The sequence below is a fragment of the Amblyomma maculatum genome, chromosome 1, assembly GCF_055883805.1.
Source record: "Amblyomma maculatum isolate TAMU_Amacu chromosome 1, ASM5588380v1, whole genome shotgun sequence".
NCBI lineage: Eukaryota > Metazoa > Arthropoda > Arachnida > Ixodida > Ixodidae > Amblyomma > Amblyomma maculatum.
In genome coordinates, this window is record NC_139344.1 from 94,792,889 (window position 1) to 94,806,231 (window position 13,343).

General features: G+C 46.0%; 1 long non-coding RNA gene across 1 annotated transcript; it reads right to left on the reverse strand.

The window, feature by feature from the left end:
- Window positions 1-1,638: 1,638 nt before the first annotated feature.
- LOC146203232 (uncharacterized) lies at window positions 1,639-4,303 on the reverse strand. Its single transcript, XR_014702337.1, has 2 exons — window positions 4,052-4,303; window positions 1,639-1,781 (listed from the first exon to the last, which is right to left on the reverse strand). It is a non-coding gene; the product is annotated as an uncharacterized LOC146203232 (long non-coding RNA).
- Between the last annotated feature and the right edge of the window lie 9,040 nt (window positions 4,304-13,343).

The window sequence follows — 13,343 nt, forward strand, 5'->3', positions numbered from 1 at the left end:
TGTCAACTTCACACCTATCTCCTTGACTGTTTCCTCGAATGCACACAGCAGCATTCATGACAGCTTCACCTGTATCACTGGGATGGAACAGAACTCGCAGATTTAATTGCGTAGATTGCCTCCGGAGATTCATCCTCGCTTGAGTGGCACTATGCGAATGTTAATTGCTCAACATCAGGAAGATCGACATTTGTCCACAGTGGCGGTGGCATGCAGCTTTCTGCTTTCCTGGAGCAGGTTCGCGTCACACGATCCACCACCGCTGTATTCTTCAACTGGCTCCACTGATGCTTCAGGATCAGTGCGCTTTTTTTTCTTTCTCTGCAGGTCTCCCTGCTGACTGTTTTTGCTCGTACAAGTTGCGCTCCTTTCTCTTGAGAGGCAGGGGTTGCTACAAGTATTTTGGAGTGTCAGGAAACAGCGTTGAGATGGTATCCTTCGTGTGTTGCGTAACATCCCGGGGAATCTCAATTACCTTTACCGGTCTTAAAACAATAAAGCAGGGTTTGAAGTGTCGCTCACAAACGTCGACACTAGCTTGTTCGTGTTACAGTAATGTACGTGAGGGCAACCCCGATCCGGATCCTCCGATATTTATATCAACGTCCAGGATTTCCTGTCTGCAACTCACAAAATAATGAGGAAGATATTTACCACTTGTGGGTTTGCCCGGCACTGAAGCCGACAATATCGGCACCTGACGGCAGTGGACCTTTCGCCGAAGAACCCATCTTCGTACATTGCTTGCACGCAAGGGCCTTATCATCGCTCTCTCTTGAACTTTATTAGAACACAGCCAACCTATTCTCTTTCATTTATTACGCCTTTTAATTTTCGTTTTACATATTCCTTTATGCCCTAGCTGAGGCAATATACAATGTTATTGCCTTTGCCGCCAAGCTTGATGTTGTTCTCCCACTCTTGCCTCTTCCTGCGTCTTTCGGTGTCCTGGAGGGAGAGCATTTCACCTTGCACGAGCGCTACCCGCTCTTGCACACGGGCAAGAAACACGTGCTATCACGCTTACCCCGTTTTCTGGACATGACGCCATCACATATATCCATAAAAAAGGCACACTTGCACACATGCTAGCTAATTGCGCGCATTCCGGCTCGCGAGCGAAAAGAAGTGCACGTGGTGCACGAGCCTTGCCATGGCACCAACGGATCAGCGCAGCGCAGACTCGCAGTACGGCACAACCGCCACAGCACCACGTACACAACGCGACCACGCTCCGATAAACCCTAGCAAAAAAAATCCGATAGAAAACTAATAGCCTATCAGATTATTGATATTGGTTTTATAGGTCTGCCAGAGTATTGGTCTTATGGGTATCCTAGCCGATTGGTTTTACAGGTCTACTGGAGTATTGGTTTTATAGGTCAATTGTTTACTGGTCGTATAGGCTATGGTTTTATCAGTCCTATGGCATCTGATAAACTGATAGGTCTGTAATGCTAGTACACCCATAGCTGTCAATAATCTGATAGACCTACAAAACCAGTAGGCTTCCTATTGGTTTTGTAGGCCCTATGGAATATTGGTCTCATCGAGTAGCTGCGGGTGTTTTACCTCTCCGGACACCTGAAAGGAGAGGGCAGCTATGTTCCATTTTCTAGGGATGAGTTACGCAGCAGGTGCATGTATACACATTTTAATCCACAATGACAGCGGCAACGCATACTGGCACATAATCCAAACATTGACTGCATCCAGGTAGCCCTCGATTCCAAGATTGCGGATTTCGGCCCGATGATGTAGTCTCTCGAATGCTAAGGCACCTGAAAGAAATAAAAAATTGCGTTACAGCTTGAAAAATAAGCGATCTCAAGAACGCGACACCACCATGACTTCAAAAAATCGGTCCACACATATACCATGGTAGAAGAACAAATGGTAGCGTAACTCCCATAGAAGCCTGCGTGTCGACTCTGAGCGAGGCTTTAGTTTCCCAGTGCCCCCTGCGAACTGTGAGGCACAACAAACACGTGACGTTGCTTGTGACGTCACAGTAACGTACTTTTGGCGGGGAATTTGATTGTCTTTTTACTTATGAACGAAAAACAAGGCCAATAACGACAGAGGCAGAACGATGCTCGGATAAGGCAGAAAAATGGACACCGTAACTGTTCAGCCAACTTTACTTGACATGGATTTCTACTGTCAAGTTTTACGTTAACTGAAATGTTACGGCATCTTTAACCACCTTATCATAGCATCGTTCTGCCTCCGTCGTCGTTAGCCTAGTCTTTCGTCGCGCGTCATGTAAAAGCATTCTGGGGCTTATTTCTTCGGGCACGTTTGTGAACAAGGGCCTTCAAGTGAATTCGGCAAGCACATGGATAGAACCACATGGCTTGAGGCATTTCACTAAGGGCATAAATGAGTGAAGCTGTGCTGCATAGAAAGCCAGGCTTTATTAATTCACGATTACTTACATAGACGCTTCACGACAATGAAATCTTTAAGTGTAGGAGAGCGACCACCGCTCATTCGTCACGGTCTTCATGAAATCCTCGTGATAACAAAATTTCCTGAGCGTAGGTCTCCAAACGAGACGCGGTGAGATTATAAAAGGGTGAAAGATCTTGCTAACAAACAAAGTACATATCAGCGTCAAAGAACAACAAAAACTAACGAACGGAATAACTAACGCTAGCGCTAGAACGCCAACCTGTAAGAGCTTAGGTAAGCAATTCAAATTGGGATTGCTAGTATTTAGAAGTTAATGCGTCTGAGAAGTGAAAATATCTAGATATAGCTTCGCTCCAATAAATCTCGCCCTGTTCATGATTCCCATATTTTACTCGCGCTTCATTTGCCACTAAAAGGAGTCAATGTGAGGTTACAAATTTACAACTTAAGCATTTAACATGCTAAGCATCCCATTGACAATAGGAACATCACTGTAATAACAGCTAAAGCACGTTCAGCGAACGTTGGTGCGGTAATACGACGCAGTAAGCAAAACACGCAGCAAAGGGAGCGGAACGGACTTAGATCAATGCGGCACGCGTCTTGGGGGCAATAAAATTTCACCTTCACCGTTCAATTAAAACATGCAGCGATACGCCGCTCATTCAGACGTGTATCCGTAAAACAAGCCACCACTTTTGCGACGTGGCTGGGAGGCCGAGCCGAGCCGCCGAGCTGTGACGCAGCATTGTCCCATCGTCCGGAAATGCGCACATGCAGCGGCAACCAGTTTCTCATCGAGCACCGACAGTCTTCGCCTTGCTGTAAAGCTCTACCACAACCAGCAGAATGAAATACTGACTGTTTGTTACAGATAACCCACTCTGTACGCAGCACGCAACGATGAACGTTGAACCGGGGCCGATGACGCAACCATTCCGCGGATGAAAAACGCTTTGGTCTGAGCCATATCTGAGCTTTGGGCAACTACGCAGCGGATAATGAGTGGCCGAGAGAGGCCGTTAGAAACAAGTTAAAATATTATTAAAAATGTGACACGTTTTTTCTTACGCAAGAAACAAAAACTGCATTCATTCTTGAGCGCGAATATTATGTTTACTTTCTAGTTCTTTGGAGTTCTGGCAGATCTTATTTTCTGTAAGCTAGTAATTTGCCTCACAGTTCGCAGGAGCCCTCATCATCGAGTTGATGCCGCTGGCAGTAGGCAGCTGCACGCGTTTTCTTCCAAGTTGCGCGACCAGTTGTACATTGACCTTGCATATACCGGCAACCGCGATTGCGCGCGTATTCATACGGAGGCAGTTAGGAGAGGCGCCGCCATTACTGAACGCCGAGGTAGCTGCTGAACCAACATTCCGCCTTGCGCCTCACCACAGGCTCTGCCACTTAAACACAGTGCGCACGATATTCGAAAACAGATTAACGCTAAAAAGTTTCATCAATACTTTTAAGAAATCGTGCCGACAACTTTAAAACCCGACGCTGCGTTATATCACACCGCGCGATTCAAATTCCTTTGTTGGCGTGCAGGCAACGGCATTCTGCAACGCAAAGCCACATCATACACTGACAAAGTATAAACGTCAGCCCGAAGTTGCAAGTGATGCACACGCACCTGATCAAAAGCTGAACGTGCGCTGGAACGTTGATATCCTCGAGAAGCACCCCGAAAATCGGCGAAAACATAAACACAGGGCACCGACCAAACTGCCGCCCGATCAGCGATCGCGCCAGCGCCAATGCCTCTACGGAGCTGCGCATGCGCGCCCAGAGGAGAGGTGGAAAGGAGGATGAGAGAGGCCAGCACGGGAACGCTTGCGCGGGAGTGGGAGTGAGAGAAAGGAAACCTACCTCTCCGCTGCGAAGCGCCGCCGGCATCGCGCTACCGCCATAGAACCTTCCCCTCCCCAACCTTCCCCTAATCCCAACTTCCCCTTCCCCCTGGTCACCAAGAGTGCTGCCACAAAGATGGCTAACATAAGACGTGACCAGTACCCCCTCCCCAAAAATAAACCACAGTCACCACCACCACCACCACCATAGAGAAAGAGATTGCTACCGCGTCGGCAGCTCGAGCCGTACTCGTCGCGTGCTCGATGTCGACTCCTCTCGCTTCGGCGGCGGTTGCAGCGTTGCAGTTGCTTGGACGCGCGCCTCAATCCATTTCACCGTCCTGCTCTGCACATGTAGGTGATTGTGACTGAGCTGGGCCCCGACAGAGCCGTGCTATATCCGCGTGCTTTCCCATCTCCATTCAGTGATCCAGTAGCAACAGCGCCGCGCGTCTTGCGGCTCCAACCGTACGTAGTTTGTTGAGACCGCGCGCAGCGTTCTCAATTGTTATTGCGGCTAATATTGTACGTTACGGCAACACTCAATAAACGGGATGAATGCGTGAGCTTTGGGAATGTGTCCGAGATGGAAAAGGAAACAATGACAAAGACCTAAAATCTCCAACGTACTGATCCTGCATGCAAGACCCATAAACAAAGGCATACTGATGTATCAGACACACGAACCAATATGTAGTAGTCTACAAGACAAGCATGTATCAGCCTATAAGATGTATGGGCTTCTGCACTGGTCTGATACTTTTCTTATACAACCAACCGATAAACCTATGAAACCAATACTATTGCCTATAGGACAAATATGTACCAGTCTATAAGATTTATGAGTTTCTGAATAAGTCTCATAGAAATGCAGATAGAATACCTACAGAACCAATACCGATTCTTATAAAACCAATAACGCACCCTATTGGTCTTTTTTGCTAGGGAAGCCCCTCCGCTTTATCGGAGCGCTCCGAATGCGTGCAGCGCCCCCTGCGCTTTCATCCGGGAAGCGGCCAACCGGTTCCGTAGAGAACCCCGTTCGGACGGCAGACTAGCAAATACTTCTAGGGACTCTACTTGCACTTGCACCTTGCACTATTTTTCCGAGCGACTGCAGCACTGCAGTTTGTATGCACAGTTTAGCAACCGTAGGACTAAAGGTGGACTAGAGTTACGTTGGCGTCGTCTGTCCAGTGTATTTTACACGATTTCCTTCCTTCGTGATCAAAGATCGCAAAGGACGATGAAACCAAGCCACCCTACCAACGGTGCACTTTGCGTTTTGCCGCAGTAGCATCCCAAGCAAAAAAAAAAGTGTGTGGCAAAAGGTAGGGCCGACCAAAAAGTGGCCGGCGTCGGGGATTGACACTGACCTAACGTCGGCCGATTTTCGGCAATCGACTACGGCTCGACCTTTTGGCCCGACGAGACCGACCACCTGCCGCACGTGGGCCGGCCATTTGCCAGCGTTACTGTATGGTCGGCCGCTTGTCTGCCCTAGCTATTTTACTGACGAAAGACCGTACGTCGGCCGGTTGCTTCCCGACGCCGGTTAGTGGCCGGCATCGCCCCTCGTGCAGGTATTCATGCCATGCATTTAATATATCGTAGCCCATGTATATATAACGGGGTAGCACATACAAATGCATCAAGAAAAGCAATAGCTTTTCTGATGCCATGAAGAAACAAAAGCTGCAGTATTTGGTGAAAAATTTATTTGTCAACAGCGTTCAGAAAAAGCTCGCGATTTGCTTTTTAATAAGCGTGGATATATGACTGACTATAGAACACGCGTGTGCCACTTATGGAAGATAGGCTTGAGGCTTGGTCTTCTTCTTTTGGCAGCCTGTCGATCACTTGATGTCTGCGACTGGTCGGATCTGCGGCAGGTTCCATCTTGGTCAGCTGTACGAAGACAAGTGTTTTAATTAAATATTTCATTTTCGCCTAGACTTTTACATTGCAGGCAAATATAGGGTGGAAAGGTAGAATAAATGTCTTTGCTCACTGCCACCAACTGCACTATCACATCTATATATTTTATGCGCCTGACTTTCATGCGACCCGACTGAAAACGCATTAGCGCAAAGCCGCAATAGGTAATCAGAATCTGTGAATCCGCGAAAGAGGCGCGATCACTTCGTTTTGCTGGAGTCATGATGTCGCAATTTGCAACCGTAGCGCACTCGAACCTTATCGTCCCCAAGCGCGTTCTTGCATGCTAATGCTGCAATTTAATAATTCTAGCAAAACCAAGTGTCCGCGCTTGTCATAGAGTGCGTATGAGGGATTCCAAAGCGGCAGAACAAACAGTTTCCGCGATATTTACATGAAACCTACAATAAGTTTATTCCGTAGAATACAGCTTAATTTTCTCAAACTAGATGGAACTTTTACAGCAAAAGCGACCGAATATTTAACGATAAGTCATCTGATTTATTTTCGTTAACAACCGAGCATTATTTAAAAAATTGTCTTACCAGCCAAGACGACTATTTAGACAGCCCAACTCGTAGAAGCTTATAGAACCCGTTGCAAATGTTTAAAGCTTGAAACAAGTTAGCTGAACACCTCATGAGCATGTGAGCACCAGGAAATAATCCGTACGATGAAAATTCAACTGCTTGCCCAGAAAGCAAGCGCACAGAGCAAAATCAATGTGAAACGGCTCAGATCTGTGTGCATCACATGTATAATTCCAAAATCCACAAAATGAACGCGCTGGCTCACTTACCTTGCCAGCATACCGCATCACTCAATCATCAATTTTCACGTATAGACATCATTACAGCAGCAAAAAAAAATAAAATAATAAACACGGCATAAATCTTGTACTCAGTCCTGGCACGAGCTTGCTTGGCAGCAGCGATGATTTACAGCTTCTGATCGCTCCTGTGGCGAGGGGTGCTGCAATATTTATATCAGTGATAGCATTTGACATTTAACTGGGTTGCATGCGTTCCATCGATGTGAGTCGGATAATCGAATTTTCCGAACAAAATCAGCGCTAATACCTGTCCGGCAAGTGCACCGCCATAAAGAAGTGAAAGGCCAGCGTTTTAGTGTAGAGGAGACCAAGGACTTCGGGCTTCGGCGAAACGAGCTTCCACTGTCGCAGCCAGTTTCCAGATCAGCTGATATCGCCTCCCTGCACGATCAGCGCAAGGCGCGCACACCAATTACAAAATATGCATTTACAGTAACAAGATGCGCATGAGTCTCAAAACAATACATAATTAGTTGCAGTACATTATCGTATAGAAGAAAATCAGCGCTAATTTGACTTACATCGGGCGCCCGTTGTATGGCGCCACCGTCGCCTCGGTGGAACAGCGCCGCCCGCGGCGGAGTGCCGAAACAGCGGAATGCCGAGGCAGCTGAGCGGCGCAGTCGTTTCCGTTCTGCGAGGCATTTTTGAGCCTGTTCCTACCCGTCGTTTTGCGGTGTGGCTATGAGAGCTTTGAGCTGCGTTGAGTAATCGCAAGGAGTATTTTTTGACCGGGAAATCTTGAAAAAGAAAAGGGCCGTTCTCGGCAAGGCGTGCGTGTTTTTTTTTTTTTTTTTTTTTTGAAACCGCCCGGCACATGGTATTTCTTTTATATACTCGAAAATGCCGCGCGCGTGATATCACCATGTGCTAGGAACACCTTCGTTAGGCACTTGTTAAGGCGACTGCGCGTCCATCTTATATTAGGTCTAGTTGAAACCAGCCTGAAGATCAAATACCACCGAGCCGTGTAGCCGTGGCGCCGTAGTAGTGGTAGTTGTAATGGTCAGCGTTCATATGTAAAATGAAAAAGATGCTGCACCTGTCTTTTTTGGTAATAGCTAGGCTCAAACGATTCAGAGTAGAATAATAGCAAATGACATTCCAGTTTCAACCTTGCAACGAGAGCTGTAAAAGGAGAAAAATAAACAAGCAAGACAAAAGTAGGATCCTATTTATGGTTGGAATAGCAAACACACATATACTTCCAGGTCTTCCTGCACAATTACGCTACAATAGCTCACTGAACCCGGCCTTGAGACTATCAAACTTAATCATAATATAAGCCAAATGAGTAATACCACCTCAGCATCATTTTTACATATACTACATTGCTCTTGTTGAACACGTCGGAGCTGATACATATAATTGACTTAGAAAATATTATACTATACATGCCTTTCTCTCGACATGCTGCGGAGGTTCTGCAAAGAAAAAAAATTAAATTTCCTGCTAGCGTTCTCTCAGCGCAGGAAGTTCAATTGCGATCGACCGCACCTGCCTTGAACATCTGAAGGCAATAGTCCAATACTGCCAAACTGTTGAATAGAATCGAAAAAAAAAAACACAGTGTGCTGTGTTGTAAGATAAGCCACCGGCAACTAAGAGAGCGTTCTATTGTTAAATGAATCCCTCTGATGGCTCGTTCGCTAAGGTGGTCTACTTTCTCAGCGTACCACGAACTTGCGGGGCCAATACCTAGCTGACCTCGATACCTGATGAGTGTGAGGGGACACGACCATGTATGTAGTTTTCTATTTGCACGTAAAGGAATCCGGATAACTGAAAGCCATTTCTTTGACAACTTTAATGTCACTGCAGCTTGCCGGACTGCTGCTAAATCTGTTTACATTGGCCATAGAAGAAATTTCTGAGAGGTAAAACGGTCTTGTCATACTACGCCACAATCAGGAAATCTCACGTTCACTAAAACGCCGATGAGAAACACATGTATTTAGGCGGGCCAGGAAATGGACGCTGCTGAGAAAATACGTAAAGCCGTGTCAGGTGCAACGTGAATGCGAAACAAAAAACTGCTACACGGCCTTCGAAATTAAAAAAAAAAAATCTATGTTTATGCTCGTTTCCACACACTAAATTGTGTTTTTTTTTTCTTGTTCGACTTTTATATGAAGCCGATAGCAGATTTTGTGACCATGCGGTATTGAGCTGTGAAATGAGTGATTTTATTAGGCAAAATGGACATGCCACAAACAAATGTTAACAAATTCTAAGAGTATCAACGCAGAGCTCTCAGCGCATTTTCATTGGTTGACAAACGAAAAGAGGAAAAATGACAAGATCATGGTAATAGGAAATGTTCATGTCTCCTATCTGCTTTCTTTTAAGAGAAACAAGTAAATTATCCTTGACTATGTCAGCGAAAGTATCTGCACAAACATTGTCTCTGCCCATCACTGAAGATCGTAACGCAGCCCGAACGACGATGGTGGATCTGCCTTTTCTTTTTCCGTGCTGGGGTTTTCTTGTACACAGGCGGGGAAATGCTAGCGTTGTAACTTACGTTGTTGGGTTACTTCGATGTCCAATTGTCAATAAAGTGACTACAGATGAAGGAGTGCGGCTTCGACTCCGAGACTCTCGTGCCGTCACTCCTGGTGAACACAAGGTACAGAGCATCCGGTAGCAAGCGGAATTTTAAAAATTCGGCACTTTCCATGACCACACAGTAATCAAATACGTAGATTCGTGCCTTTTCCTTTCAAAGAACCATGCTTAGGTCACCCGCCACTCATGCTTCTGTGTAAACCCGTAGAAATGAATCGACTTAAAAACGTCCGACGAGTTTGCGTAGCTGCCAGTGGAGCCAACAACGCACCACGCTTCGCCAGCCTTGTTTGGCCAGACTTCATTTCACTGGACATATTCACACAACTAGCCCAACTTTCTGTTCTCTTGAGGATAGTATATTCACGCACAACGTCATCTAAACCTTAGGATTTCCAATTTCCACACAAACCAACGACAAACAGTATGCTCCAATGCGCTGGCAATGCGCCGAGAGGCGGCGCCACCCGTACAGCTGCCCGGTCCCTATACATGTCAGTGCATGCACTTCGATACGAAGAAGTGAAAGACGGGCGTTTTGGGGCAGAGGAGATCGGACCTCAGACTTCAGCGAAAAGAGCTAATTCCACCGCCGCAGCATCGTTTTCATTTCCAAGTCGGCTCAGCACGTCTTCCTGCGCAATCAGAGCAAAATGCGTACACATCGATTATAAAAAGAAAAATGTAGGTAGTAACAAGATGCGCATATATATACGCGCTCCAGAAACAGTTGCAGTATATTGTCGTATCGAACAAAATCTGTGCTAATTGGACTTACCTGATCGGTATAGTGAGTGTCCCTCCATATTAAAAGGCGAGCATTTTGGGGCAGGAGATACCCAAGGACCCAGACTGCAGCAAAATGAGCCAATTCTGCCACCGCGGCCAGCCGCAGCCTTGTTTCCAAACGGCTCAGCAAGTCTTCCTGCGCGATCAGCGCCCACACCAATTATATATATATATATATATATATATATATATATATATATATAAAGATGCAAGGAGTATATAACAAGATGAACATATGATCCAAAAGAATACATTATTATGTTCAGTATAATATCGAATCGAGCAAAAAGCTCCTCTGATCAAGCCCGAAAGATCATGTACTTACGCATGTTTTGGTGAACTTCGGCACGAAGAATCTGTACAGAGCGGCTGCAATCATCAGCTGCATATGTGGGCTGTTCTTTTCAAACGCTGACTGCTGCAGGAGGTTGAGACAGATTGAATTTGCGTGAAATAAAAGCGGACGATAAAATTAGGCAGTAGGCATCACGCCCACACAGAGGCTGGCCGTCGACTGAGTGGCGCCGCGCATATGATCTTAGCTCGCGCGGGATGTGTTTTCCCGCCATTTGGCCACGTGACCTCAAGAAGGGTGGGGGGGGGGGGGGGGGGGGGGGAGCTACAAAAGCAGCGAGAATCTCTCTGCGTGCGGTGCATTCAATTTTTTTTCGTTTGTTTTTCTTTTCGCCGCTATTTGTCTCCACTTCGGCATCCCTGTCGCCCCCGCGGTAGGGTGCCTGGATGCCTTTCGCCTCCCCGTGGTTCTTTCCGCTTTGCCGCAGGGAGAAGAGATGGACCGATGGGGGGCAGCGGGTCCCGCGCAGCAAGAAGCAGTTTTCTTTCTTCTTCACGCCCCCTCCCCCCCCCCCCCCGCCCCCCTCCCTTGTCGTTCAAGAAGCGTCGAGGTCGTTTCTTTTCTTTTCTTTTTTCTACGACTTCTGCAGAGCCCTCGTCTTGATACCAGCGGCTGTAGTTCTTTGCATGAAAAAATATGGCTTGGAGCGAATACATGTAATGTTCTTTTAATCGAATATCTTCCACACAAACCAAGTGTGGGGCAGTAGAATACCTGCAGCTTCATTTAGCCAAAATAGCAAGATATACCGTCTTGGAAAGTGTTTCCACCGGTCAAGGTGTGAAAATTTTCCAAGACGGTTAAGTTGCAGAACACTGTATACTATGAGTGCTTTTGCAGAGATTACATAGTCCATGCGAATTTATACTTCCCAAAGCAGTACGTGGGTTATTAGAGCCCCTCGGGCTGTCATATTAATCGCAAACCACATTTCCGTTTTCGCGTTTGGTTTCCATCATAATGCGGCTTCTGCATCTCGACTAAAGCCCGTGACCTCGAGCTCAAGCTGGTAAATACCGATTGAACCACATAGTAACTGCTGCAAGTTTCTGACAAAAATATATTTTGTTCATTTGTTCTAGGGATCCATGAAAAACAGTAGAAGGTCGCAGGGCAAAGAGCACCGGATCCGGATGAAAGCTCATAAAAGCTCACCGCCTCTTTTCTTGACCCCGTACGAAAGGTAAACTCACGGCTGCGAAACGAATTTAAGGGCGTTTAGGACTGATAGGTGTCGAGGGCACTGGCAAAAGTAATTGACGGTTAACATATAAACCTTAAAGGCACGTGATCTGGTCGGTTTACCGTGGGTTTGCTTAGGGTTATGTTATAGGTTAACTTTATGATGAGCTTGTTTAAATTCAGAGGTTACCATTTAACCATAAAAAAAATGAGCAATTACATTCCTAGGTTCAAAGCAGTTTACCGCGCAAATCTTAGGCACTTAATACTAAGTATGCTTCAAACAGACAATCAGCGCCTACCAGTTCACAAATTCAAGCATAAGTTCCATGACAACTCGCGATCAACTACAGAGTGTACCATACCTGTCGCCGCTCAATTAGCGCGCGGTTAAAGCTTATAAATAACAGTTAATTTCACCTTATGTTGCGCAATGTATAATTCTGTCAGCAGGCTCAAATGATATACTGTCAATATATATCATGCACGCGGTATAATTCAATGTTGCATAAAAATAGCTGTTTCAATGATGCGAATTTTCCACTTTTCTCCTGCTAAGCCGACTGCCTCATGGAACGTAGAGGGGAAACCTGCTGTATTGCTGGAGCCTTTACTTTGATATGCACAATGTTATTTAATGATATATTATAGCAGCAGTGAATACGCGGCTTGGAAAAGGAGATTCGAATAACTTTATATATATTCTGGCATTTCATACCATATTTCTGCGTGTGAGGCTGACGTTGAAGAATTTAACACAATGTAGACCGCCACTGGTGCAGGAGCCGATAGATCCTCGTCATGTTGCGCGGGATTCTCAAAACGCAATCCCTTTGAATTTTCTCAAAAGAACCAAAGGTTACTTCTTGCACAATGCTTGTGTTCGCAGGAAGTTACGTTCGACAGGCGAATCGTCCGGGCGATCGGCTCTTTGCGTGCCTTTCATTTTTATTTGGAAACTATCAAGACCGCATTTGTGTTCCGGATAAAGGCAGTCGGCCTCGGCATATTGATATATCAGGAATATAGCTTTCCTAATCCCCGTGTTTCAACTGAGGCAGGCAAATATTTGTCCCAAGCTATTCCATTTATCATCATGTCGGCAATATACCCGAGTTTCGTCTATCGAGAGTGCAGCATATATGTATATATGCGAAGCGTTACAGCTCATTTGGTCCAAAAGCCACCTCGCTAACCCGGTTTTCGCTTGAGTATTGTCGAGTTTTGTCTGAAATATTCGGAATGTGGTAGTAAATATGGAGATGCGGTCCAGGTTCCCACCGGGATCTGTGACAGATGCTGCGCCTTTACTTTCCTATAACCAATTTACAATTAACTGCGGTTGTCCACCGAAATAGAGAGATAAAAGAATGAGAAGGCGTTGTATCCCGTAGAAAGTTAAGGGGAAGCT